General features: G+C 40.3%; 3 long non-coding RNA genes across 3 annotated transcripts; all 3 read left to right on the top strand.

Annotated features, from left to right (window-relative positions):
- Positions 1 to 1344: 1344 nt before the first annotated feature.
- Positions 1345 to 3425, top strand: LOC143112413 (uncharacterized). Its single transcript, XR_012984737.1, has 5 exons — positions 1345 to 1485; positions 1790 to 1955; positions 2102 to 2252; positions 2481 to 2682; positions 2846 to 3425. It is a non-coding gene; the product is annotated as an uncharacterized LOC143112413 (long non-coding RNA).
- A 2549-nt stretch (positions 3426 to 5974) lies between these two features.
- Positions 5975 to 8055, top strand: LOC143112418 (uncharacterized). Its single transcript, XR_012984739.1, has 5 exons — positions 5975 to 6115; positions 6420 to 6585; positions 6732 to 6882; positions 7111 to 7312; positions 7476 to 8055. It is a non-coding gene; the product is annotated as an uncharacterized LOC143112418 (long non-coding RNA).
- A 1442-nt stretch (positions 8056 to 9497) lies between these two features.
- LOC143112414 (uncharacterized) lies at positions 9498 to 11578 on the top strand. Its single transcript, XR_012984738.1, has 5 exons — positions 9498 to 9638; positions 9943 to 10108; positions 10255 to 10405; positions 10634 to 10835; positions 10999 to 11578. It is a non-coding gene; the product is annotated as an uncharacterized LOC143112414 (long non-coding RNA).
- Positions 11579 to 26855: the final 15277 nt, after the last annotated feature.

Below are 26855 nucleotides of genomic sequence, written 5' to 3' on the forward strand. Positions count from 1 at the left end.
GCATCAAATATGTACATTTCACAAACGCATCACGTCAGTGCTTGGTTGGATTCCGAAATGTCACAGGTTGCGGACCGGAGGTGCTGCTTGCGGCTATATTTTTTATTGGTATACATTTCATTTTATTCTATAAACCGTTCAGATGTCTGGGCTTGAATGAATGCAATGTCTATTTGTTTGTTACAAATAAAACTCCAGCAGCCTACTGTAGCTTATTTTAAAATGAAAACGTGGGTAAATCCATGGCCGCCTTCACCAGTATTGCCAGTATTGCCACGGCAAATATAGTTTTCATACATGACAACCTATAAGATAACCTATAAGCCTACTCAGTAAACATCACAAATTGCTGATATGTCGCGCAATAGCTTATCATCATGACTTGGTGAACAGGTGTTTTCCCCAGTGGTGTAGCCTAATCTACGTGATACGCAAGACTACGCCGTATACTCACTTAAAAAGCAACAATATTGTAGCCTACCCACTTAAAATACACAAGGATACGTAGGCTATCAACATGTGTCAAATTGTTGACATGAGATATTTTCTACAAACAAGATGCAACAGTAATCTGAGCTCTGCATGTGGGGGAAAAACTAGCCTGACGAGCCAGACCCACATTAAAATAGGTTCTATTCGCAGTGCACAGGCACAGGCCTGATGCACACGCGTCCAGCTCTGCGGGGCCAATGGTGGCGCTTGCTCCAATTTCTGCCTCCCTTTTTTCGCCAATCATCTCGCAGCGACTGCTCATTTCTTACCAATGGAATATTCGCTGCTTCATTTCCTGCCAATCAAACGCCGCACCGGCTCTTCCATTTCTGACCACTCATGTCATCCAGCGCGGTCTGTCATCTCTCTACGAATCACGGATCCAAGGTAGGCTAGGGCATTTTTTCTATTTTTTATGAATTATTAAATTTATTTAGTTTAGTAATTAGTTACATTTCTCAAACTAAGACTATGGGACAGTGGTGGTATGCTGCAGAGTTTGTGAGTGTCATTAACTAGCATTAGTATAACTGTTAACGTAAGGTAAATGATGTTGTTGACGTTAGCTTGTTGTTGACGTTAGCTTGCTGTCTATGGATGGTTAGAACTAGCCAACATTAACGTTAGACAGCTTCTTTTTGTTCTAATGTCTCGCCTTCTCACATTTTCTCACAATTTGCCAGACTGTCAGATATTTAACGTTGGCTCAACAACGTGTGAGTGAGTCATATCACAATGTAGCCTACGATTGCAAAGTTGTTATGATAACGTTATAGGCTTATCTATCATACGTTGTTAAGATAGTTTATAATGTTGACAGTCATATCATAATTGTAATTAAGAAGTTGTTACAATTGTGCTCTGTTTAAAAGATGGCATCAATGAAGAAAAGAAGACATCGTGCAAGGAGTGGTATGCCAGACTTAAAAAGTATGCCAACACAGGGACCTGGCCCGCCCTAAGGTGAAAAAGTGGCATGGCCTCTATTAAAAGGTTAGTTTACAGTACTCTGTGTTCTGTAGGCTATTGTGTTAACATACTCACTGGGTCAATAGGACAAGTGAGCTAATAACCAATGAATGAAAACCAGTGTAATTCACCTGTCTTGTGTCTTAGTATGCACAGTATGTATGTCTGTGTTACAGATTGAGAAATGTCCGGCGCAGCTTAGGGGCCAGACATCACTTTTTATGGGTCAGAGTCAGCAGACATGTGCATGTGGTTTCCACTCTGCTATTCCGACAGCAGTATTGATATCTTTGGTGACGATTTAAAGTGATTATTTTTAATTCCTCAGCCTAAAAGTGCAACACCAGCTCTCAAGGCCACGGGTGTCACACCATCAGGTTCAGGTCTGACCGTGCATAATGCCACAGGTGTCACACCAGGAACTCCCTTCCGCTGCTTCACCTGGACCATCAGGCACCTCCCCTTTCAAGCCCTTGAAAGTGCTTGATAAACTGGTGAGTCAAGTCCTGCCAAACAATTTTATTGTATTATTTTCACACCTGCCTAATATACTTTTAATACTTTGCATTAACATTTTACCTTTACGATCTGGTTTTACTTTGCTTTGGTCAGTGATACTCAATATTTTATTCCTTTTCAGTTAGGTAAAAAACTTGTATGTCTCATAGCATCCATCTGTCACCACCAACACCATCTCTGCTACACCCCAGCCCTCATCTTCCCAGCCTCTTTTTTCTACCCCTGTGACCTGATCGCTTGTAGCACAGATGTACTCTGAACCTTCAAGTCCTGTGAGTGTTTTCTTTATTGTGTAAAGTAGAGTGATTCTAACATTATTCATCTCTTTATTTGCTCTCGTTGTCTCTCACACACACACACAGACATACAGTCACTCACTTTCTTTGTGTGTGATAGATAGATAGATAGATAGATAGATAGATAGATAGATAGATACTTTATTGATCCCCAACAGGAAATTTGTGTGTGAATCAGACTTACATCTTGCTGTCATGTGTCAGGACCCAGCTGCATCCTCCATCCAAGCTTTTGGACATTGACCCCACTACACTACTCCCTTCTTTGCCCTCCCTGCCGCCTCCTCCATCACCACTGGCCCCACCGCCTCCTCCATCACCACTGGCCCCACCGCCTCCTCCATCGCCTTGTACACTGGCCCTGTCGCCTCTAACTCCTTCTCTGTTGGGCCAGCCATCAGAACTGGTAAGTAAGCTATTACTTAAGACTGAAATTATCCTACATTACTCATATAACTAAACTATGTCAAACTACAGTACATGTATCTAAATAGTAATTCATCATATGAATATGGTTGTCTCCCTCATAACTTTTACTCATTATGTTTTTATTTACTATATTATTTCAGGCTGTAGACGAACATAACATGCCAGGCATGGACAAGGTAGACAGCCTAGCTGAGTTCCTGGTGGATCTGCGTCATGAGCCATCCTTGACCCTTACCAACCAGCAGGCTGGCAGAATTGTAAGTCTGTGGCAGAACCTGTTGCCATATGACCAACAACGTGTGGCCTTTGCCGCACGGCACCAAGAATGCCCGGCTCAACCAAGGACGGTTCCGTTCTCCTAAAAAGAAAAAGGACTTCACTCCAGGAGTGCCACTTTGCAGCGGATTGCCTACTCCAGCCTTTCCCTACGCCAGTTGTTTTTACCCTCCCTCAGAGCCCAGCCACAGGCACTGTTTTCCCTTTCACCTGCTCCCTCAGTGCATCCCAGACCTCTATCCCACAACAGCCCTAACCTGGCCCACAGAAACCCACCTCCAAGGCCAAGTTTAATAAACGAACAGTGGAGGTGAATTCATGCCGGAAATGTGGACAGTTCTGGACAAAGGCAACTGGCCACAGTCAGTATAAGGGCACTATACAGCCCAAATACAGAGCCTCTGTCAAAAGAGGAGTGGCTGAAAGAAATGAAGAAAAGTAAATTGTAAATGTGTACACTACTTTTTTGAAGTTGTAGGGTTGTTCTCATGTTCTGTGTGTGTGTGTGTGCGCGCGCGCGCGTCCGTGTGTGAGTGTGTCCGAGTGTGCAAATAAATGCATTTTAATTGGTTTTCATTGTGTCTTCTGCATTGTTTTTTGTCAAGAGGTATTTATATTCTTATACAGATTCTGCATAGTGGTTTAAGTCAGATAAAATATGTGCAATATCTAAAGTATTATAATTTATTAAATTATACATTTGAAATGGTGTGATATTGTAATTTATCTTATAACATTTGTTACAAGAAATAAGGTGCAGATTGAAAAGAGGCAGCTTTAACACATTCCACAGACAATAAAATGAATTGTAAAGTAATTATCACAAATTACTGACACATTGTCAAAATTATATTAATATGCTCATTTCTATATAATGTGTAGGCTACTATACGCCCATTGTTTAGAACTGCTTACTCTGTGAATCTGAGTGTTATAGCTCATCTGGGCATGAAGATAAAAAAGTTATTGAATACCATGGTAATGACAATATTCACAAGCCCATAATCCATATTTGGCATAGTGCCACCCACTGGCAACAAAAAGAATGACAAGAACACTGATGTCACATGATAGATTTGAACGTACTTCTCCTAGACGATTTGTCAGATTCATGTGAAATTTGGTAAATATGATGGCAAGATGACACTGATGTTAAATTGCGAAGGGATTTTTGATATGTTGTAATATGTTATTCATTTAATATCTTGCACATAAACAGGAAATGTGTCATAAAGTCAAAGTGCATTGAATGAATTCTCAGGTTAATAGATATTATGATTATGATGATATCCAGACACCTAATGGGCCTGCCTGGCATAGCGCCACCACCTGGCCAAGCGAGAAATGTGCCAGAAATGGGCAATACCTTAACTGTTTGATCTCAAACTTTATAAAATATTGGATATCAATATTCTGATGATATTCACATGTGTAATTCCCATGCCTAGCATTGCGCCACCATCTGGACAAGCAGGAAGTGTGTCAGAAATGTTCTATGCTTTGAATGAATGGTCTGAAACTTCTCAGGTTAATAAATATTATGATTATGATGACATCCAGACACCGAATTGACCTGCTTGGCATAGCGCCCCCACCAGGCCAAGCAAGAAAATGTGCCAGAAAATAACATGCAACAACAAATAGCACACGCATCAAATATGTACATTTCACAAACGCATCACGTCAGTGCTTGGTTGGATTCCGAAATGTCACAGGTTGCGGACCGGAGGTGCTGCTTGCGGCTATATTTTTTATTGGTATACATTTCATTTTATTCTATAAACCGTTCAGATGTCTGGGCTTGAATGAATGCAATGTCTATTTGTTTGTTACAAATAAAACTCCAGCAGCCTACTGTAGCTTATTTTAAAATGAAAACGTGGGTAAATCCATGGCCGCCTTCACCAGTATTGCCAGTATTGCCACGGCAAATATAGTTTTCATACATGACAACCTATAAGATAACCTATAAGCCTACTCAGTAAACATCACAAATTGCTGATATGTCGCGCAATAGCTTATCATCATGACTTGGTGAACAGGTGTTTTCCCCAGTGGTGTAGCCTAATCTACGTGATACGCAAGACTACGCCGTATACTCACTTAAAAAGCAACAATATTGTAGCCTACCCACTTAAAATACACAAGGATACGTAGGCTATCAACATGTGTCAAATTGTTGACATGAGATATTTTCTACAAACAAGATGCAACAGTAATCTGAGCTCTGCATGTGGGGGAAAAACTAGCCTGACGAGCCAGACCCACATTAAAATAGGTTCTATTCGCAGTGCACAGGCACAGGCCTGATGCACACGCGTCCAGCTCTGCGGGGCCAATGGTGGCGCTTGCTCCAATTTCTGCCTCCCTTTTTTCGCCAATCATCTCGCAGCGACTGCTCATTTCTTACCAATGGAATATTCGCTGCTTCATTTCCTGCCAATCAAACGCCGCACCGGCTCTTCCATTTCTGACCACTCATGTCATCCAGCGCGGTCTGTCATCTCTCTACGAATCACGGATCCAAGGTAGGCTAGGGCATTTTTTCTATTTTTTATGAATTATTAAATTTATTTAGTTTAGTAATTAGTTACATTTCTCAAACTAAGACTATGGGACAGTGGTGGTATGCTGCAGAGTTTGTGAGTGTCATTAACTAGCATTAGTATAACTGTTAACGTAAGGTAAATGATGTTGTTGACGTTAGCTTGTTGTTGACGTTAGCTTGCTGTCTATGGATGGTTAGAACTAGCCAACATTAACGTTAGACAGCTTCTTTTTGTTCTAATGTCTCGCCTTCTCACATTTTCTCACAATTTGCCAGACTGTCAGATATTTAACGTTGGCTCAACAACGTGTGAGTGAGTCATATCACAATGTAGCCTACGATTGCAAAGTTGTTATGATAACGTTATAGGCTTATCTATCATACGTTGTTAAGATAGTTTATAATGTTGACAGTCATATCATAATTGTAATTAAGAAGTTGTTACAATTGTGCTCTGTTTAAAAGATGGCATCAATGAAGAAAAGAAGACATCGTGCAAGGAGTGGTATGCCAGACTTAAAAAGTATGCCAACACAGGGACCTGGCCCGCCCTAAGGTGAAAAAGTGGCATGGCCTCTATTAAAAGGTTAGTTTACAGTACTCTGTGTTCTGTAGGCTATTGTGTTAACATACTCACTGGGTCAATAGGACAAGTGAGCTAATAACCAATGAATGAAAACCAGTGTAATTCACCTGTCTTGTGTCTTAGTATGCACAGTATGTATGTCTGTGTTACAGATTGAGAAATGTCCGGCGCAGCTTAGGGGCCAGACATCACTTTTTATGGGTCAGAGTCAGCAGACATGTGCATGTGGTTTCCACTCTGCTATTCCGACAGCAGTATTGATATCTTTGGTGACGATTTAAAGTGATTATTTTTAATTCCTCAGCCTAAAAGTGCAACACCAGCTCTCAAGGCCACGGGTGTCACACCATCAGGTTCAGGTCTGACCGTGCATAATGCCACAGGTGTCACACCAGGAACTCCCTTCCGCTGCTTCACCTGGACCATCAGGCACCTCCCCTTTCAAGCCCTTGAAAGTGCTTGATAAACTGGTGAGTCAAGTCCTGCCAAACAATTTTATTGTATTATTTTCACACCTGCCTAATATACTTTTAATACTTTGCATTAACATTTTACCTTTACGATCTGGTTTTACTTTGCTTTGGTCAGTGATACTCAATATTTTATTCCTTTTCAGTTAGGTAAAAAACTTGTATGTCTCATAGCATCCATCTGTCACCACCAACACCATCTCTGCTACACCCCAGCCCTCATCTTCCCAGCCTCTTTTTTCTACCCCTGTGACCTGATCGCTTGTAGCACAGATGTACTCTGAACCTTCAAGTCCTGTGAGTGTTTTCTTTATTGTGTAAAGTAGAGTGATTCTAACATTATTCATCTCTTTATTTGCTCTCGTTGTCTCTCACACACACACACAGACATACAGTCACTCACTTTCTTTGTGTGTGATAGATAGATAGATAGATAGATAGATAGATAGATAGATAGATACTTTATTGATCCCCAACAGGAAATTTGTGTGTGAATCAGACTTACATCTTGCTGTCATGTGTCAGGACCCAGCTGCATCCTCCATCCAAGCTTTTGGACATTGACCCCACTACACTACTCCCTTCTTTGCCCTCCCTGCCGCCTCCTCCATCACCACTGGCCCCACCGCCTCCTCCATCACCACTGGCCCCACCGCCTCCTCCATCGCCTTGTACACTGGCCCTGTCGCCTCTAACTCCTTCTCTGTTGGGCCAGCCATCAGAACTGGTAAGTAAGCTATTACTTAAGACTGAAATTATCCTACATTACTCATATAACTAAACTATGTCAAACTACAGTACATGTATCTAAATAGTAATTCATCATATGAATATGGTTGTCTCCCTCATAACTTTTACTCATTATGTTTTTATTTACTATATTATTTCAGGCTGTAGACGAACATAACATGCCAGGCATGGACAAGGTAGACAGCCTAGCTGAGTTCCTGGTGGATCTGCGTCATGAGCCATCCTTGACCCTTACCAACCAGCAGGCTGGCAGAATTGTAAGTCTGTGGCAGAACCTGTTGCCATATGACCAACAACGTGTGGCCTTTGCCGCACGGCACCAAGAATGCCCGGCTCAACCAAGGACGGTTCCGTTCTCCTAAAAAGAAAAAGGACTTCACTCCAGGAGTGCCACTTTGCAGCGGATTGCCTACTCCAGCCTTTCCCTACGCCAGTTGTTTTTACCCTCCCTCAGAGCCCAGCCACAGGCACTGTTTTCCCTTTCACCTGCTCCCTCAGTGCATCCCAGACCTCTATCCCACAACAGCCCTAACCTGGCCCACAGAAACCCACCTCCAAGGCCAAGTTTAATAAACGAACAGTGGAGGTGAATTCATGCCGGAAATGTGGACAGTTCTGGACAAAGGCAACTGGCCACAGTCAGTATAAGGGCACTATACAGCCCAAATACAGAGCCTCTGTCAAAAGAGGAGTGGCTGAAAGAAATGAAGAAAAGTAAATTGTAAATGTGTACACTACTTTTTTGAAGTTGTAGGGTTGTTCTCATGTTCTGTGTGTGTGTGTGTGCGCGCGCGCGCGTCCGTGTGTGAGTGTGTCCGAGTGTGCAAATAAATGCATTTTAATTGGTTTTCATTGTGTCTTCTGCATTGTTTTTTGTCAAGAGGTATTTATATTCTTATACAGATTCTGCATAGTGGTTTAAGTCAGATAAAATATGTGCAATATCTAAAGTATTATAATTTATTAAATTATACATTTGAAATGGTGTGATATTGTAATTTATCTTATAACATTTGTTACAAGAAATAAGGTGCAGATTGAAAAGAGGCAGCTTTAACACATTCCACAGACAATAAAATGAATTGTAAAGTAATTATCACAAATTACTGACACATTGTCAAAATTATATTAATATGCTCATTTCTATATAATGTGTAGGCTACTATACGCCCATTGTTTAGAACTGCTTACTCTGTGAATCTGAGTGTTATAGCTCATCTGGGCATGAAGATAAAAAAGTATGCGTGCTGCCCCTAGTGGTATGGCGGCAAATACATCCCAAATATCTGAAAATTAATAAAATACACTTTGCAGACATTTTTTTGATGATTAAAATGTCCGGATATATCCACCTGCTTCATTCACACTCCTTTCTTTCCCCTTTTCTCTTCTTTTCCTCTTCTTCCCCCCTTTTCCCCTCCCTTTCTCTTCTTCCCCCCTCCAGGTAGACGAATGTTCCCCTCGCCGGCACAGGCCTGATGCACACGCGTCCAGCTCTGCGGGGCCAATGGTGGCGCTTGCTCCAATTTCTGCCTCCCTTTTTTCGCCAATCATCTCGCAGCGACTGCTCATTTCTTACCAATGGAATATTCGCTGCTTCATTTCCTGCCAATCAAACGCCGCACCGGCTCTTCCATTTCTGACCACTCATGTCATCCAGCGCGGTCTGTCATCTCTCTACGAATCACGGATCCAAGGTAGGCTAGGGCATTTTTTCTATTTTTTATGAATTATTAAATTTATTTAGTTTAGTAATTAGTTACATTTCTCAAACTAAGACTATGGGACAGTGGTGGTATGCTGCAGAGTTTGTGAGTGTCATTAACTAGCATTAGTATAACTGTTAACGTAAGGTAAATGATGTTGTTGACGTTAGCTTGTTGTTGACGTTAGCTTGCTGTCTATGGATGGTTAGAACTAGCCAACATTAACGTTAGACAGCTTCTTTTTGTTCTAATGTCTCGCCTTCTCACATTTTCTCACAATTTGCCAGACTGTCAGATATTTAACGTTGGCTCAACAACGTGTGAGTGAGTCATATCACAATGTAGCCTACGATTGCAAAGTTGTTATGATAACGTTATAGGCTTATCTATCATACGTTGTTAAGATAGTTTATAATGTTGACAGTCATATCATAATTGTAATTAAGAAGTTGTTACAATTGTGCTCTGTTTAAAAGATGGCATCAATGAAGAAAAGAAGACATCGTGCAAGGAGTGGTATGCCAGACTTAAAAAGTATGCCAACACAGGGACCTGGCCCGCCCTAAGGTGAAAAAGTGGCATGGCCTCTATTAAAAGGTTAGTTTACAGTACTCTGTGTTCTGTAGGCTATTGTGTTAACATACTCACTGGGTCAATAGGACAAGTGAGCTAATAACCAATGAATGAAAACCAGTGTAATTCACCTGTCTTGTGTCTTAGTATGCACAGTATGTATGTCTGTGTTACAGATTGAGAAATGTCCGGCGCAGCTTAGGGGCCAGACATCACTTTTTATGGGTCAGAGTCAGCAGACATGTGCATGTGGTTTCCACTCTGCTATTCCGACAGCAGTATTGATATCTTTGGTGACGATTTAAAGTGATTATTTTTAATTCCTCAGCCTAAAAGTGCAACACCAGCTCTCAAGGCCACGGGTGTCACACCATCAGGTTCAGGTCTGACCGTGCATAATGCCACAGGTGTCACACCAGGAACTCCCTTCCGCTGCTTCACCTGGACCATCAGGCACCTCCCCTTTCAAGCCCTTGAAAGTGCTTGATAAACTGGTGAGTCAAGTCCTGCCAAACAATTTTATTGTATTATTTTCACACCTGCCTAATATACTTTTAATACTTTGCATTAACATTTTACCTTTACGATCTGGTTTTACTTTGCTTTGGTCAGTGATACTCAATATTTTATTCCTTTTCAGTTAGGTAAAAAACTTGTATGTCTCATAGCATCCATCTGTCACCACCAACACCATCTCTGCTACACCCCAGCCCTCATCTTCCCAGCCTCTTTTTTCTACCCCTGTGACCTGATCGCTTGTAGCACAGATGTACTCTGAACCTTCAAGTCCTGTGAGTGTTTTCTTTATTGTGTAAAGTAGAGTGATTCTAACATTATTCATCTCTTTATTTGCTCTCGTTGTCTCTCACACACACACACAGACATACAGTCACTCACTTTCTTTGTGTGTGATAGATAGATAGATAGATAGATAGATAGATAGATAGATAGATACTTTATTGATCCCCAACAGGAAATTTGTGTGTGAATCAGACTTACATCTTGCTGTCATGTGTCAGGACCCAGCTGCATCCTCCATCCAAGCTTTTGGACATTGACCCCACTACACTACTCCCTTCTTTGCCCTCCCTGCCGCCTCCTCCATCACCACTGGCCCCACCGCCTCCTCCATCACCACTGGCCCCACCGCCTCCTCCATCGCCTTGTACACTGGCCCTGTCGCCTCTAACTCCTTCTCTGTTGGGCCAGCCATCAGAACTGGTAAGTAAGCTATTACTTAAGACTGAAATTATCCTACATTACTCATATAACTAAACTATGTCAAACTACAGTACATGTATCTAAATAGTAATTCATCATATGAATATGGTTGTCTCCCTCATAACTTTTACTCATTATGTTTTTATTTACTATATTATTTCAGGCTGTAGACGAACATAACATGCCAGGCATGGACAAGGTAGACAGCCTAGCTGAGTTCCTGGTGGATCTGCGTCATGAGCCATCCTTGACCCTTACCAACCAGCAGGCTGGCAGAATTGTAAGTCTGTGGCAGAACCTGTTGCCATATGACCAACAACGTGTGGCCTTTGCCGCACGGCACCAAGAATGCCCGGCTCAACCAAGGACGGTTCCGTTCTCCTAAAAAGAAAAAGGACTTCACTCCAGGAGTGCCACTTTGCAGCGGATTGCCTACTCCAGCCTTTCCCTACGCCAGTTGTTTTTACCCTCCCTCAGAGCCCAGCCACAGGCACTGTTTTCCCTTTCACCTGCTCCCTCAGTGCATCCCAGACCTCTATCCCACAACAGCCCTAACCTGGCCCACAGAAACCCACCTCCAAGGCCAAGTTTAATAAACGAACAGTGGAGGTGAATTCATGCCGGAAATGTGGACAGTTCTGGACAAAGGCAACTGGCCACAGTCAGTATAAGGGCACTATACAGCCCAAATACAGAGCCTCTGTCAAAAGAGGAGTGGCTGAAAGAAATGAAGAAAAGTAAATTGTAAATGTGTACACTACTTTTTTGAAGTTGTAGGGTTGTTCTCATGTTCTGTGTGTGTGTGTGTGCGCGCGCGCGCGTCCGTGTGTGAGTGTGTCCGAGTGTGCAAATAAATGCATTTTAATTGGTTTTCATTGTGTCTTCTGCATTGTTTTTTGTCAAGAGGTATTTATATTCTTATACAGATTCTGCATAGTGGTTTAAGTCAGATAAAATATGTGCAATATCTAAAGTATTATAATTTATTAAATTATACATTTGAAATGGTGTGATATTGTAATTTATCTTATAACATTTGTTACAAGAAATAAGGTGCAGATTGAAAAGAGGCAGCTTTAACACATTCCACAGACAATAAAATGAATTGTAAAGTAATTATCACAAATTACTGACACATTGTCAAAATTATATTAATATGCTCATTTCTATATAATGTGTAGGCTACTATACGCCCATTGTTTAGAACTGCTTACTCTGTGAATCTGAGTGTTATAGCTCATCTGGGCATGAAGATAAAAAAGTATGCGTGCTGCCCCTAGTGGTATGGCGGCAAATACATCCCAAATATCTGAAAATTAATAAAATACACTTTGCAGACATTTTTTTGATGATTAAAATGTCCGGATATATCCACCTGCTTCATTCACACTCCTTTCTTTCCCCTTTTCTCTTCTTTTCCTCTTCTTCCCCCCTTTTCCCCTCCCTTTCTCTTCTTCCCCCCTCCAGGTAGACGAATGTTCCCCTCGCCAGGCGCAGAGGGGTAGCCAATAGATTTACTTTGACGCTTTGTGGTTTGTTCTTTTTACTGTTAAATTGTTCACAGTTTCTGCCATCACTCTGTGAAACACACCCTTGAACTGAATGTAGCATATGAACATGAGCTAAACAAACGATTTTGTAGTACTTTCACTTCTACTTTCACACATAACTTTCCTGTAAATGCTAGCTCCTGTAAATTGGTGAATTTGGCTCCTATATGTGTCAACTATAAATCTTTATATGATTTTCTGTAATGATACAGTTATTCTTTGTCCCAAAGGGGCAATTTGTGTGCAGCAGGAATACATCACATAAAAAACATACAAGACAGACCAGTTAACACAAGACAATAGCTTCAGTCTGAGCTAAAATAATAAATAATTACATAGTTTTTTGGAGTGATAGTAATAAAAACAACTACAAATAAATAAAAAAAATCTAATAAATAACAATAAAGGGGGTCACTAACATGAACAAGGCCTATCACCTCCTATTATCTGAGTTGAGTACCTGAATGGAAAGGGATAAACAGCTCAAAACATGGTGCATAACACAAAGCTCTCTTTTATGAGTTCTATGGGGGAATTGTGGGAATATTTATGGGGGATTGTGGTACCCCTGGTCAGAGGGGTAGCCAATAGATTTACTTTGACGCTTTGTGGTTTGTTCTTTTTACTGTTAAATTGTTCACAGTTTCTGCCATCACTCTGTGAAACACACCCTTGAACTGAATGTAGCATATGAACATGAGCTAAACAAACGATTTTGTAGTACTTTCACTTCTACTTTCACACATAACTTTCCTGTAAATGCTAGCTCCTGTAAAAGAGAGATTTGTGTTGTGTACCATGTTTTGAGCTTTGGATGTCAGATATTAATACACTGGCATGGCTGGCCTAGATGTTCAAATACCTACAAGAACAGAGAGCATTTCCAGGAATATGAAAGTGAAACTACCACAAAAAGTGAGAGTGACCTGGCCTGTTTCATAAGGGGGCAGAGTGATGACATATTTTCAAGTGAAGTGAAGTTTATTTTCATAGCGCATTTCATACACCGAGGTCATTCAATGAGCTTTACATAAACAAAAGCAAACAGTAATAAGCATAGAAGGGCAATATAGTCAAAAATACTTAAAAAGGTAAAGATCATAATAAAAATACATAAAACGCACAAGGTAAAATCATTTAAAAATAAAGAAGAATTAATAACCAAAAAAGCAAAAGTGAAAATAGTAAAAAAAAAAAAGCAATAAAAGTAATAAAAAGACAAGGTAGAATCATTTTCAAGGCAGATTCAGAATTTAAAACTGAATTTAAAACTGAATTTAAAACTGAAATTCAAAGATAGTACCTTCACATAGTTAAAATTACTATAAACTTTACTGGTATTTCTGCCATTTTGCAGGGGTCACACTTTACACATTGCTGTGTTGTACTGTACATCTAGAATTTCACAATGTGTTTCAGTGTGTATGTGTGTGTGTCTCTCTCTCTCTTTCTTTCTCTCTCTCTCTCTATCTCTCTAATTATGTTACACTGCATAAAGAGGGGAAGATTTTAAAGACTTTGACTAAAACATGAAAAAGACAAAGTTTCAATTAATCAGTGTTCAATATAAGGATGCATATGATAACAAATTGTGAATAATGAGGTCAACTCAAGGAGATGGACTAACTGTCAACAAGATGGGATAAAAATCATTAATAAGAAAGCAAACATGTAAGTGAGCATTTAGGAAAACATTACATTTACACTACAAACCCAAATCAATACATTTAATGAAAATTGGTGAATTTGGCTCCTATATGTGTCAACTATAAATCTTTATATGATTTTCTGTAATGATACAGTTATTCTTTGTCCCAAAGGGGCAATTTGTGTGCAGCAGGAATACATCACATGAAAAACATACAAGACAGACCAGTTAACACAAGACAATAGCTTCAGTCTGAGCTAAAATAATAAATAATTACATAGTTGTGTTGGAGTGATAGTAATAAAAACAACTACAAATAAATTTTAAAAAAATCTAATAAATAACAATAAAGGGGGTCACTAACATGAACAAGGCCTATCACCTCCTATTATCTGAGTTGAGTACCTGAATGGAAAGAGGGATAAACAGCTCAAAACATGGTGCATAACACAAAGCTCTCTTTTATGAGTTCTATGGGGGAATTGTGGGAATATTTATGGGGAATTGGTACCCCTGGTCAGAGGGGTAGCCAATAGATTTACTTTGACGCTTTGTGGTTTGTTCTTTTTACTGTTAAATTGTTCACAGTTTCTGCCATCACTCTGCGAAACACACCCTTGAACTGAATGTAGCATATGAACATGAGCTAAACAAATGAATCAGTTACTTTTTTGTAGTACTTTCACTTCCACTTTCACATCCTGTAAATGCTAGCTCCTGTAAAAGAGAGCTTTGTGTTGTGTACCATGTTTTGAGCTTTGGATGTCAGATATTAATACATTGGCATGGCTGGCCTAGATGTTCAAATACCTACAAGAACAGAGAGCATTTCCAGGAATATGAAAGTGAAACTACCACAAAAAGTGAAAGTGACCTGGCCTGTTTCATAAGGGGGCAGAGAGATGACATATTTTGAAACTGAAATTCAAAGATGATACCTTCACGTAATTAAAATGACTATAAACTGTGCTGGTATGGTACATTTCTGCCATTTTGCAGCGGTCACATTACACATTGTTGTGTTGTACGTCTAGATTTTTACAATGTGTTTCAGTGTGTATCTCTCTCTCTCTCTCTCTCTCTCTCTCTCTCTGCATGCATGCATGTTACACTGCATAAAGAGGGGAAGAGAAAAATGAAAAAGACAAAGTTTCAATTAATCATTGTTCAATTAAGGGTGCATATGACAACAAATTGTGGATAATGGAGTCAACTCAAGGAGATGGACTAACTATGAAGTCAACAAGACGGGATAAAATCATTATTAGAAAAACAAACATGACAGTAAGTGAGCATTTAGGAAAACATTACATTTACACTACAAACCCAAATCGATACATTTAATGAAAATTGGTGAATTTGGCTCCTATATGGCTCAACTATAAATCTTTATATGGTTTTCTATAATGATACAATTAATACTCTGTACTGTACCGGCATGGCAGAATGTTGCGTTTTGAGACATTCATGGTGTCATTTCTTATATATATATATATATATATATATACAGTTGTGCTCAAAAAAATAGCAGTGCCTTTAGAAAAATGAGTAAATGTCAAAATTCTTCAAACAAATTGTACTTTCATGAACACAGATGCATTGGGGACACAGTACATTCTATCATGGATCAGAAATTTCCTCTTCAGCATATGGCAGCATGACCTCTTCCAGTATCCTGATGTACTCGAACTGATCCATGATCCCTGGTATGCGGTAAATAGGACCATCACCGTAGTAGGAGAAACATCCCCATATCATGATGCTTGCACCACCATGCTTAATTGTCTTCACTGAGTACTGTGGCTTGAATTTGGTGTTTTCAGGGCGTTTGACATACTGGAAGAGGTCATGCTGAAGAGGAAATGCCTTTGAGGTGGACCTTTCAACAAGATAATGACCCGAAACACACCAGCAAGCGAGCAAAAGCATGGTTCCATATGAACAGGATTCAACTGATGGAGTGGCCAGCACAATCCCCGGACCTTAATCCCATAGAAAACTTGTGGGCTGACATAAAAAGTGCAGTGCATGAGGCAAAACCAAGAAACAAAGAGGAATTGTGGAATACAGTACAATTAACCTGGGCTGCAATACCTGTTGAACGATGCCAGAAGTTGGTTGACTCCATGCACCACAGATGTGAAGCAGTTATCAGAAACCGTGGTTTTGCAACAAAATATTAGTTTAGGATACTCAGCCAAGTTCACTTATCAAGAATTTCTTAGTTTGTACAGTACATTTTTGAGTTTCCAAGGAAAGATGGCAACGCTGCTATTTCTTTGAACATGGCATTTCTGACTTTCTATGAAATATCATTATTATTATTTAAGTTTTGATGACTTTGCCCAATTGTTTTGAATAGAATGCACTGTGTCCCCAATGCATATGTGTTCATGAAAGTACAATTTGTTTGAAGAATTTTGACATTTACTCATTTTTCTAAAGGCACTGCTATTTTTTTGAGCACAACTGTGTATATATATATATATATATATATATATATACCGTATTTGCTTAGTAGACACTTTTATACAAAAGCCCTCCAGTACAGATATACATTTCCATACACTCATAAACTTCAGCATGTCTGTTTCCTGGGTGTGGTGACCGTGATGGTTTTGTTAGCACGTCGCTCTATAGAGTTGAGCTGCAGGGACAGGGTGAAAGAAATGTCCAGTTGTTTTCTCCGCTCACTTGTCAGCCCATTCTTGTGTTGATATGGACACTACCGTAGTGGCCTGGACATTCCTGTCACACATTAGGCTATAGTGGTGGTAATGGGATACATTATGTAAACTTATCCAAACACATCTTTGGTAATGGAATGTGAATTGCTGTGGTTTATATGATATAGATAATGAAACATAATATTATGACACTGCACTCCATATATCCCGCATTTAGCTCTTTTATGGGCGTATAATCAGGGTTCTAAATTAACTTTTTTGATCACCAGCCAATGTGGCTGGTAACTTTCTAAAGTTACTATCAGAATTTCTACTAGCCAATTTGTTTCCGGTGAAAATAAGAGAATTATGAGTTTATGAGATGAGTGTCACTGAATGCATTTGATCTTTATTAATATTGTTGGCATGGATATACTATCTATATCTATTTCTCTGTCGATATCCTCATCCCCTGCTCCATTCCTCTTCTCGACCCCATAAGTCTGTCCCAACCACCTCCGCATTTAGTTTAATATTAACTTAATAAAAAGGAGATATCAATTATCATCAACAATGACAAGCCAGCTGGAAGCTGCTACTCGTTTTCTCTCCCTCTCACGTGTGCTCAGACGCATTCTTAATTAAATGCAGTAGCATAGGGCCTACGTTCAAGTTGGATCTTTATAGAGAGGACCCAAAAAGTGTCATCTTTATGTAACATGCTGTTGGTGCATGTTTACATTGTATACTTTCTCTAACAAGAGTAAAAAACAGTTTGTAGTCCAGCTAGGCCTACTATTTATTGGCTAAATATCGGTCCCTCCTCTGTCTCTACGCACAGTGCGTGATGCGTGTGGTGGTGGTGATAACTGATCAGGCAACTTTTAAAACTGATAATTTTCGCCTATACAAGCTTCTCACGTTCCTCTCCATCTTCAGCTATAGACAATAAAATAAACGATCTAGCTGCTTCAGGTTTTGCGGCCTCCGCTACATGACATCAGCCTCCCACAAAGGAAATAGGCTAGGTAAACACAATGCGTTAATATTTCGTAACGTGTTATGTATTTGTGTTATGTATGTGTTATGTATGTACTTTTTACTTTACTTTACTGGCTAACTCCCTCCTCGTTCAGGCTATGCTCCCTGCTCTGGCTCCGTTCGTTCTTCTAATTCCTTGAGTTTTCTGGTAGAGGCTCCGTTCGTTTCAGTCTCTCGCACTGGTTTCCACTCCAATCTGCGCGCAGTCAATGGGCGTATCACGTAGCATTACAGCACAGTGGTCATGGGAAATGTTGGAAGTAGGCCTACTGCCATACAATAGGTTACTGTTCCCCAGGTGTGAATTTGATAATGTTCAAGTTTACTGTGTTTATGGTTAATGTGTGTTTAATTAGTGTAAAATAAAAACTCACAATAAAGAGCAAATAAAAGTACAGAAGGGAATCCCAACTTTACCAATCCTGTCCTATCCTATCTTACTTCATCCAATCTTATCTCAGAGCTAGTTTTCACACAACACTCTGACACACACAAGGAGCACAACATTATTTAAACCATGCATTTAAGTGAGTAGGTGTGGAAGTATGGAGTGTAATGCATAGGCCTGCAGACATAGGCCTGTCGATACCTTCATTTTTGTTATTCTTTCTTTGAATATAGAGCAACAACGCCATCTGGCGGCTAGGAATAGACCAGTCCTCATGGCCTGAGAGTTTTCATTGGTTCTGATGAGTGATTTGCATTTACATAGTGCATATGATTATGAATCTGGGTCACTGGGTCAGCAATTGCTGCCCAGCCTACTGATCAAACACAGTGCTGGCTAGGACCGAACCAGGCCTGTGTTAGACTTAGCATTTAGGATTAGGTGAACTACCATTACAACTGTACCAACTACATTGTATGATGTGTTTCAGGTCCAGCATTATTATTATTTTTTTTTAAAACACCTATATTTTTAAAAAATACACCTACCTTTGTCTCTGTGTGCACTTTGTAATAATAGAAAAGTTAGCTAGGCAACAGAGTCAGCATGGTTTGTCTGTTTACATTATTATATACACATATAATCTTGTCTCTGTGTGTACTTTGTAATTATAGACAAAGTCACCATGAACTAGGTAACATCATGGTGTCCATTTACTACTCAGACATGAACCTTTAACCTCTCACTCCAGTCCACTTCTCACGCTAGTCCACCGCCTGCTCACAGTCCACTTCTCACGCTAGTCCACCTGCTCACAGTCCACTTCTCACGCTAGTCCACCTGAAGTGAGACTCCAGTCTCACTACAATCTGAAGACAGGTTTGCATATATTTACTAGCTAATGAGGTTCATTGACAAGCCAGAAGCTCATGGTATCAGGAAGCATTTAAAAAAAAAGAATCAGTATTGCCTTCATTCTTGCTCTTCTCATCTCTCCAAAAGTAATTTGTCGTGTGACAGTAGTCAGCCTCCGCAGCATTCTCGTGCAGTTTCTATGTTAAGCAAATTAAAACTGAATTAATTTTACAGAGATTGTTTTAAAAAATGGTGCTTCTGCTGCCTTGGCCAAGTTGCCATATGAATCAGTCATAGTTCCTGTGTGCATGGGAAATACCCTACCTCAAGAACTCAAAGAGTAATAGGAACTGCGCAGAGGAAACCAATAATGCCCAGTTCCATGCTGTCTAAATCGATGCTGTTCTAGGCACTGCATGTTTTAGGGACATCAAGTGCCAGTGTAAATGAGCCTATTTAAATGGCCATAATTGTACGCAATCATCTCTAATCACCTGTTTATTCTAATAAAACATGCACAGCCCTATCATCCATATTGGTGATGTTTATATTGGTGTGAAATATTGCATACTCACATGCTAATCACATAGTTGTTCATAAAAATAGCCTACAGCTCTCATTGCTAATAACAAATAAAAAGGGACGTCTTCCTATAACAGTGGTCCCCAAACTTTTTCTTCCGAGGGCCAGGGTCACTATGCCTGGCTCTAAGAGAGGGCCATGAGACTCTGAGTATATCAGTAACCATAAATAGGGTAGTGCTGTGAAAAACAACAGTCTACCTTAGTTGAATATTCCATTACATTAAATTTGCAATTTAAAACCATTGTTAGCTGTGTTTATATTGCCATCATGCCATATCAGTGTAAATTGTAGCTCAAATGAAATAATACTAATAAAAAGACTTTAGCATTCCCAAAAGTATTAGCAGGGAGTCCCAAAAGTATATTTTATTTAAAATGTGTGAACTCTGAACTCTGTGTCTTTGCATACACAGCTCAAGTTGTGAACAAGCAATATCCTACAAATAATTTAAAGTTCTCAAACTATGAGAGTTTTATGAAGTGCTGGCAAAAACATCTGGAATGACCACCATTCTAACTTTCACTCATTCACTCACCTGATGAGAACTTTGTGAATTGTGAATTTGGATGAACATTTGAACGAGTGAATAAAAAATAGAAATAATTATCCCAGGAAGTCCCAGAAATATGACTTGAATAGAAGTTAGTTTTATTAACAATTAATTGATAAACTTTTAGAATACTTAACCCTGATGCAGTCAATCTTACATTGTTTGCAGGTAGGCCTACATTTAATTCCGTTTTCAATGGTAAACATGAAACAGCGCCAAAACAGCCACCAGTGGACAAAAAGAGTATTACAAGTGTACTGTTACGGAGGTTATAGTTTGACGATTAATCTAGATGTCATACTCCCGTGCGAGCCAGAAGCTATATACCACAGACATGTTTTGGGGGGCCACCCAAAATGAGGTGGCGGGCCGTACCACTGTCCTATAACAACCCACCCCCTCCAGCTGCTCTGACATATGTCCGAATGCTGTTCCTGGACTACAGCTCAGCTTTCAATACTGTTCAGCCCACCAAGCTAGTGGCTAAACTGGTAGGTCTTGGATTGCCCTCTTCCACCTGCAGTTGGATACTTGACTTCCTAAAGATCACAGGTGGTTCGAGTGGGGAACAGGGTATCAACAGCACTGACCATCAGCACTGGGACCCCTCAGGGCTGCTGCCTCAGCCCAAGACTGTTCACACCTTACACCCATGACTGTCTATCTTCACATAAACTCTGCCAAATGTACAAATTTGCAGATGACACATCCATCCTGGGGCTCATCAGGAGACATGATGAAACGCAGTATGACAGCAGGTGGACAGAATACTGGCCTATGCAGGGATGGATTACTGCACGGGCCTACCGGGCCCAGGCCCAAGGGGTCAGGGGGCCCTGAAGCCCAAGCCTTTGCATGGAATCATTGCCTCAATATCATCAAATCAGGATGTAGGCTATGAATCTGATTGAATTTAGTATTGGCCATTCCCAAAATGCACCAGAATACAGGAAATCACATCAAACAAATTAAAAAATGTCTGGGGGACGACCCCCAACCCCCCCCTCCCACATATACAACAATTAGTGGGGGGGCCTTAATACATCTGGGCCCAGGGGCCCAAAAGTTCATAATCCACCCATGGGCCTATGGGGAGGAAAACTGCCTAGATAAGACCAAGGAACTCGTTCTTGATTTCTAGAAGAAAGCTATATTTACACACAGCCTGTCTGAGAATATGATAATATGATTTTTAGATGTTTCATGGAAAGGGTACCAGTTTAAATGAAATTCTGAGAACTCCCTTATGTCAGTTCCACTGGTGGTTATGTGTAGTATTGTACTAATGTTTTTTAATTAGCAAAATGTTTTGCCCAATTAATGAAATTAGCAGTAGTCTGTGCATATCGGTATTAAAGGCACAGTCAGGGGTTTGCAAGAAGTTGCATGTTTATGTTTATGTTTACATTAATTAGGAGATGCTTTTGTGCAAAAAAAAAAACGTTGTATTTAAACCAAGGACCAAATGAAACACCAGAGAGGTAGCTCACCCCTACCTTCAGTATTCCCAGAGAAACCATATGTAAGTAGTTTAGTTAGTTACTAAACTAACCCGGGGACCAAAATGCAATTGTCTAGAGGGGCTACATGCCCAACAAGTTTCATGTGCCCCCGAGTTTCAGTGTCCCAGGAATCGTTGACCAAAAATTCAGGAAGTTGCAGTGATCATAATTACAGGAAGACAAAGTAGTGTCAAAACATCCGTCAAGTATTTGTGTTTGCACTGAAATAAAAGACTGCAAGCTATCAGTATGCTCCAGATCCCTCTATTCATCTTAAAGTCTTACTCCTATTGAGAAGCACCTGACTGTACAATATCCAAAGGATGATGTGTGGAATATCTTTCTTTAATTAGGGTTTCATTCTTTCTTGTTTATTTCCAGTTTTCGGAGCCTGGGCTACTTACAGAGACTGTGTTTTGTTTTACAGTGTAATCATGGAATGGACAGCTAGCGGTTGTGAGAAGATGATTGTTAAATGTGACAAAAAATATTATGGGCCTGAACTTTGCGTAAAATCCCAGACCTTTAATGTGTTCCCTTGCGCATACCTTGGCAAACAAATTGAAGCTCAAGGATGTTGAATATACATGAAAAAAGGTACTGTTACTTAATATCAATAAGATTTTCTAGGAGTGCCAATAATTGTGGCACATGTGTTTATATGTTTGTGTTTTTTCCCTCTCTGACTAAGGCAAATTGCAAAAGACCAATTTGTAAATATATATTTTCTACTCAACTTACCAGAGATGCGATACTGGTCAGCAGCATCAGCTGTATCAGCTGAAAAGAATGATCCCAAAACTTTTCTGGCTACTGCATGCTAAACCAGCTCCTTAACCACTGCGCTACCACCGCCCACTCTTGTGAAACACACCCTTTAGCTGAATATAGCAAATGACATAAGCTAAACAGATTAATTAAGTAATTCATTAAGTAATGCATAAAGTAATTAAGCTACTTTTTGTGGTACCTTCACTTTCATATTCCTGTAAATGCTACCTGCTCTTGTAGGGCATTGAACATCTAAGGTTGAAGCTAACCATGACAATGTATGAACATCAGAAATCCAAAGTTTAAAACAATGCAACAACACAAAAAACTGTCTTTTATGTGTTTGGGTAAGTTGTACAGCTTGTCAGGGGGGTAGCCAATAGGATTACTTTGTATTTTGTCCTTTATACTGTTCTACTGTAAGTTGTTAACAGTTTGATTAAAATTACTATAAACAAGATGTCCTGCATGGTGGTACAATTCTGCTATATTGCAGCCGTCACATTACACATTGCTACAATGTGTTTCAGTGTGTGTGTGTGTGTGTGTGCATGAATGTGCACGTTACACTACACAAAAGGGGGGAGATCTTAAAGACAAAAAACATGAAACAAGATGAAGTTTAAATTAATCATTGTTTAATTGTGGATGTATAGAATATGACAAAAATAGATTGGCTAAATATGAAGTCAATGAGAAGGAATAAAAAATTATTATAAAAATCATGCATAAGAGTAAACAACCATTTAAACTAACTAAACTAACTTAAAACTCCACTTAAGTTTGTATTTTTTAACCCACACCAAAAGAAAAGTTTATTTAATTTACATTTGACTTGATTAATGATTTCAAGGGGTACATGCATATAACAGTAACCAGTTGGTGTAGTGGTGCAGGCAGTGCATAAGCCTTCCTACCGAAATTTTAAGAGATGTGTTCACGACAGACTCAAATTCTTAATGGTAGCATCATGCCTCCGAATCCAAGGTGCTGCAAATTGCAGGTTAATGCTTAGGCAAGGTGCAGGCCTGGACTGAACACACATCAAATCAGACAGAGAATTTTAGCCTGTACGAAACAACTATACATATTTTACATGTGATTCTATATACTGTATATGATTAAAACTAAAATGGGCTGCCTTCAGTTGACTTGTTTCTCATTGGACAGATTTGTTAATGTTTTGTATATCTGCTGAGGTGCTGTAGCTTACAGTCTCCCTGGGTCTTCAGGGCCAGCAATTCCTCCTCAATCCTCTTCAATTTTGCATCAGCATTCACCTCAAAGGCTATTTTGTTGTTGCGGACCAGATCTAGAATACCTGTCTGTGCTTCATCACATTCATGCCGTAGTTGATCTAGTTCCCGTTTGCCAAGGCTGCTGACTCTGTCCATTAGGTACTGATTGGACACCTCAGTGTAGGTCTCTGAGATCATGTGCACAAGACTGGCGATGTTGGATGCCTGGAAGGCCTGTTGGTAGAGCATGTCTTTTGAGAACAGTTGATCATTGTAAGGCAGTTCCTGTGTCTTCTTGGAGTGAGTTACAAACCTGGTGAAGTTTTTGGTCAAGGGGACCTTCACAATGCTGGACACCAAGAATCGCACCATCTTTTCCCACTGTGCCTTCACTTTTCCCATAGCATCCATGCCTTTGATCAGCATTTCTATGGTGGTGCTGAAGTCAATTTCCTTGGCATCACATTTCCTCATGGTGATCAAAATGTCAGTCAGCTCCTTCTGGTTCTCCTCCATTTTATCCACACACTTATCAAACTGCTCTCTTGTTTTATCCAGCTGTACTCTGGTCTGCTCAATACGGAAGTAAGCATTCTCTGAGGCCCTTTCTCCTGCTGATTGTTTACCTGTCCCCTCGTAATTATTGTTGACGTTGCTCATCATTGGAGGGTTTGGAGTCATACATGGGGACTTTGTGGCACTCTTGCTTACGGTGTCAAAAGTCATTGCTGATGTGTGGAGCTCTTGCCACATGGAGATGATCCCAGTTGTTTTCTCAGTGCTGTACTCACCTTTAGGTGCAAGCTCTGCAAGCAGCTGGCAGATTTTGATTCCAGTTTTACATAGGCGTCGAGCATTTTCTTTTGGTGTGCAGTCTGGGGATTTTTTCAGGACGCGCTTAATCCTTTTTAACTGATCTGCTGCAAAATCTGTTTCTGTTTTTTTGTCTTTCTGATCATACAAGTTTTTCCAGTCAATGGTATTCCCTTATATGTATCTTCCAATGGCGATTACACAATCAAGAATTTCTCTAGACCCGCAGTAGATAGCTATTTTATCAATTTCATCTGCTGCACCATGCACCTCACCTCTCCTGTAGTTATAAGCATCCTTAAGGTGTTCTGTTGCCCTAAGAACTTGTTGAAAAGGACAGGTAGCAATGGTTGTAATGCCATTCAGTAGACCTGTTACACTGCCTGCTAGTCCTTCAACAAAATCCAGGCCAATCATTCCCCATCCACTAGGAAGGCTATCCATCGCTTCCTTGTAGTTGTTTTGAGCCTCTTCCAGTTCTGTCTCCAGTCTCTTCATTGCCTTCTCACATTTTGCCTTGAATTGTTGTGATGATTGCTCCTTCATTTTGGCCTCCTCTAGTTCCAGTTTTATTATGACCGCCGCGCAGCGAATTTTTTTTTTTTTCTTTTTCGCATGTCCAAATTTCCGTCAATGATTCCCGGGACACTGAAAGACCGGGGTAGAAGAAACTTGGTGGGCATTTAACCCCATATGGATAGCATGGAACCATCGTTTTTCGTTTTGATCTGTAGCCCCCCCGCTGGACTGCACCCCCCGAAAGGAGGGTAGGGCAGACACAGTTTTCTGTGAATATCTCGAGAACCGTAAGGTTTAGGAGGACCATTTTTTTTTGTATGTTGATCTCAAGGGGCCATGTCAACCCATTCCATAACCACTCATTTCATGTATAGCGCCACCTAGATAAACACAAAAAAGTAAAAATAAGGTGTTGTAATCACAGGTATCTGTGACCTAACATAGTCAAAACTGCACGAAATTGGAAGTGTAGGATCATTATGACACCCTCTGAATGCACGCCAAGTTTCGTGGAATTCCGTTCATGGGGGGCCACACAATAAATTCATTTATGTTACTATACACCAACTGGCCTGTAGGTGGCCGGAGACAGTTTTCTGTGAATATCTCGAGAACCGTAGGGCCTAGGAGGTCCACCTTTTTTTTGTATGTTGGTCTTAAGGGGGCATGTCAACCCATCCCATTACCACTTATTTCATGTATAGCGCCACCTAGTTAAAAATTATTGATCATTGTAAGGCAGTTCCTGTGTCTTCTTGGAGTGAGTTACAAACCTGGTGAAGTTTTTGGTCAAGGGGACCTTCACAATGCTGGACACCAAGAATCGCACCATCTTTTCCCACTGTGCCTTCACTTTTCCCATAGCATCCATGCCTTTGATCAGCATTTCTATGGTGGTGCTGAAGTCAATTTCCTTGGCATCACATTTCCTCATGGTGATCAAAATGTCAGTCAGCTCCTTCTGGTTCTCCTCCATTTTATCCACACACTTATCAAACTGCTCTCTTGTTTTATCCAGCTGTACTCTGGTCTGCTCAATACGGAAGTAAGCATTCTCTGAGGCCCTTTCTCCTGCTGATTGTTTACCTGTCCCCTCGTAAGCAAAAAATTAAGTGTTTTCATCACAATATCTCTGGCTGACATGGTCAAAACTGCACGAAATTAAACGTGGAGGATCATTATGACACCCTCCGAATGCATGCCAAGTTTTATGTACTTTCGTTCATGGGGGGCCTTACAATATGTGTACATTTAGTGACGTACACCAACAAGGATTCCCGGGACACTGAAAGACCGGGGTACACAAAACTTAGTGGGCATGTAACCCCACATGGATAGCATGGAACCGTCGTTTTTCGTTTTGATCTGTAGCCCCCCTGCTGGACTGGACCCCCCGAAAGGAGGGTAGGGCAGACACAGTTCTCTGTGAATATCTTGAGAACTGTAGGGCCTAGGATGACCATTTTTTTCCGTATGTTAGCCTCCAGGGGTCATGTTTCCCATTTCATGTGCACACATGTGCACAAACAGATACACACACACACACATACATTCACAGTAATCATACGTATGACACATACTCACACAGTACACAGACATATGTACGCTTGCATGCACAGGCACATACGCAGGCACACACACAAGCACACACACACACACACACAACATAAACATGTACATGCACACATGCACACAATTCAAGAATTTCTCAGAATTATGAACAGGCAAGATGGAGGTGGGGTTGTATAAAATGAATTTTACATGTGAAATCTATGAACTAATCATGTTTTGGTACTTGTTGTCTAGCAGATACTAGTGAGAATTGAGTGTGGATAATGCAATTGAGTGAGACAGTTAGAATCTATGCCTTTCAGCGTGATTTATTTTTGTGGAA

This window comes from Alosa pseudoharengus, unplaced genomic scaffold (genome assembly GCF_046254945.1).
Source record: "Alosa pseudoharengus isolate Yale_2024_CS ecotype anadromous, Long Island Sound unplaced genomic scaffold, YU_APseudo_1.1 YU_APseudo_1.1_scf_8, whole genome shotgun sequence".
Lineage (NCBI taxonomy): Eukaryota > Metazoa > Chordata > Actinopteri > Clupeiformes > Clupeidae > Alosa > Alosa pseudoharengus.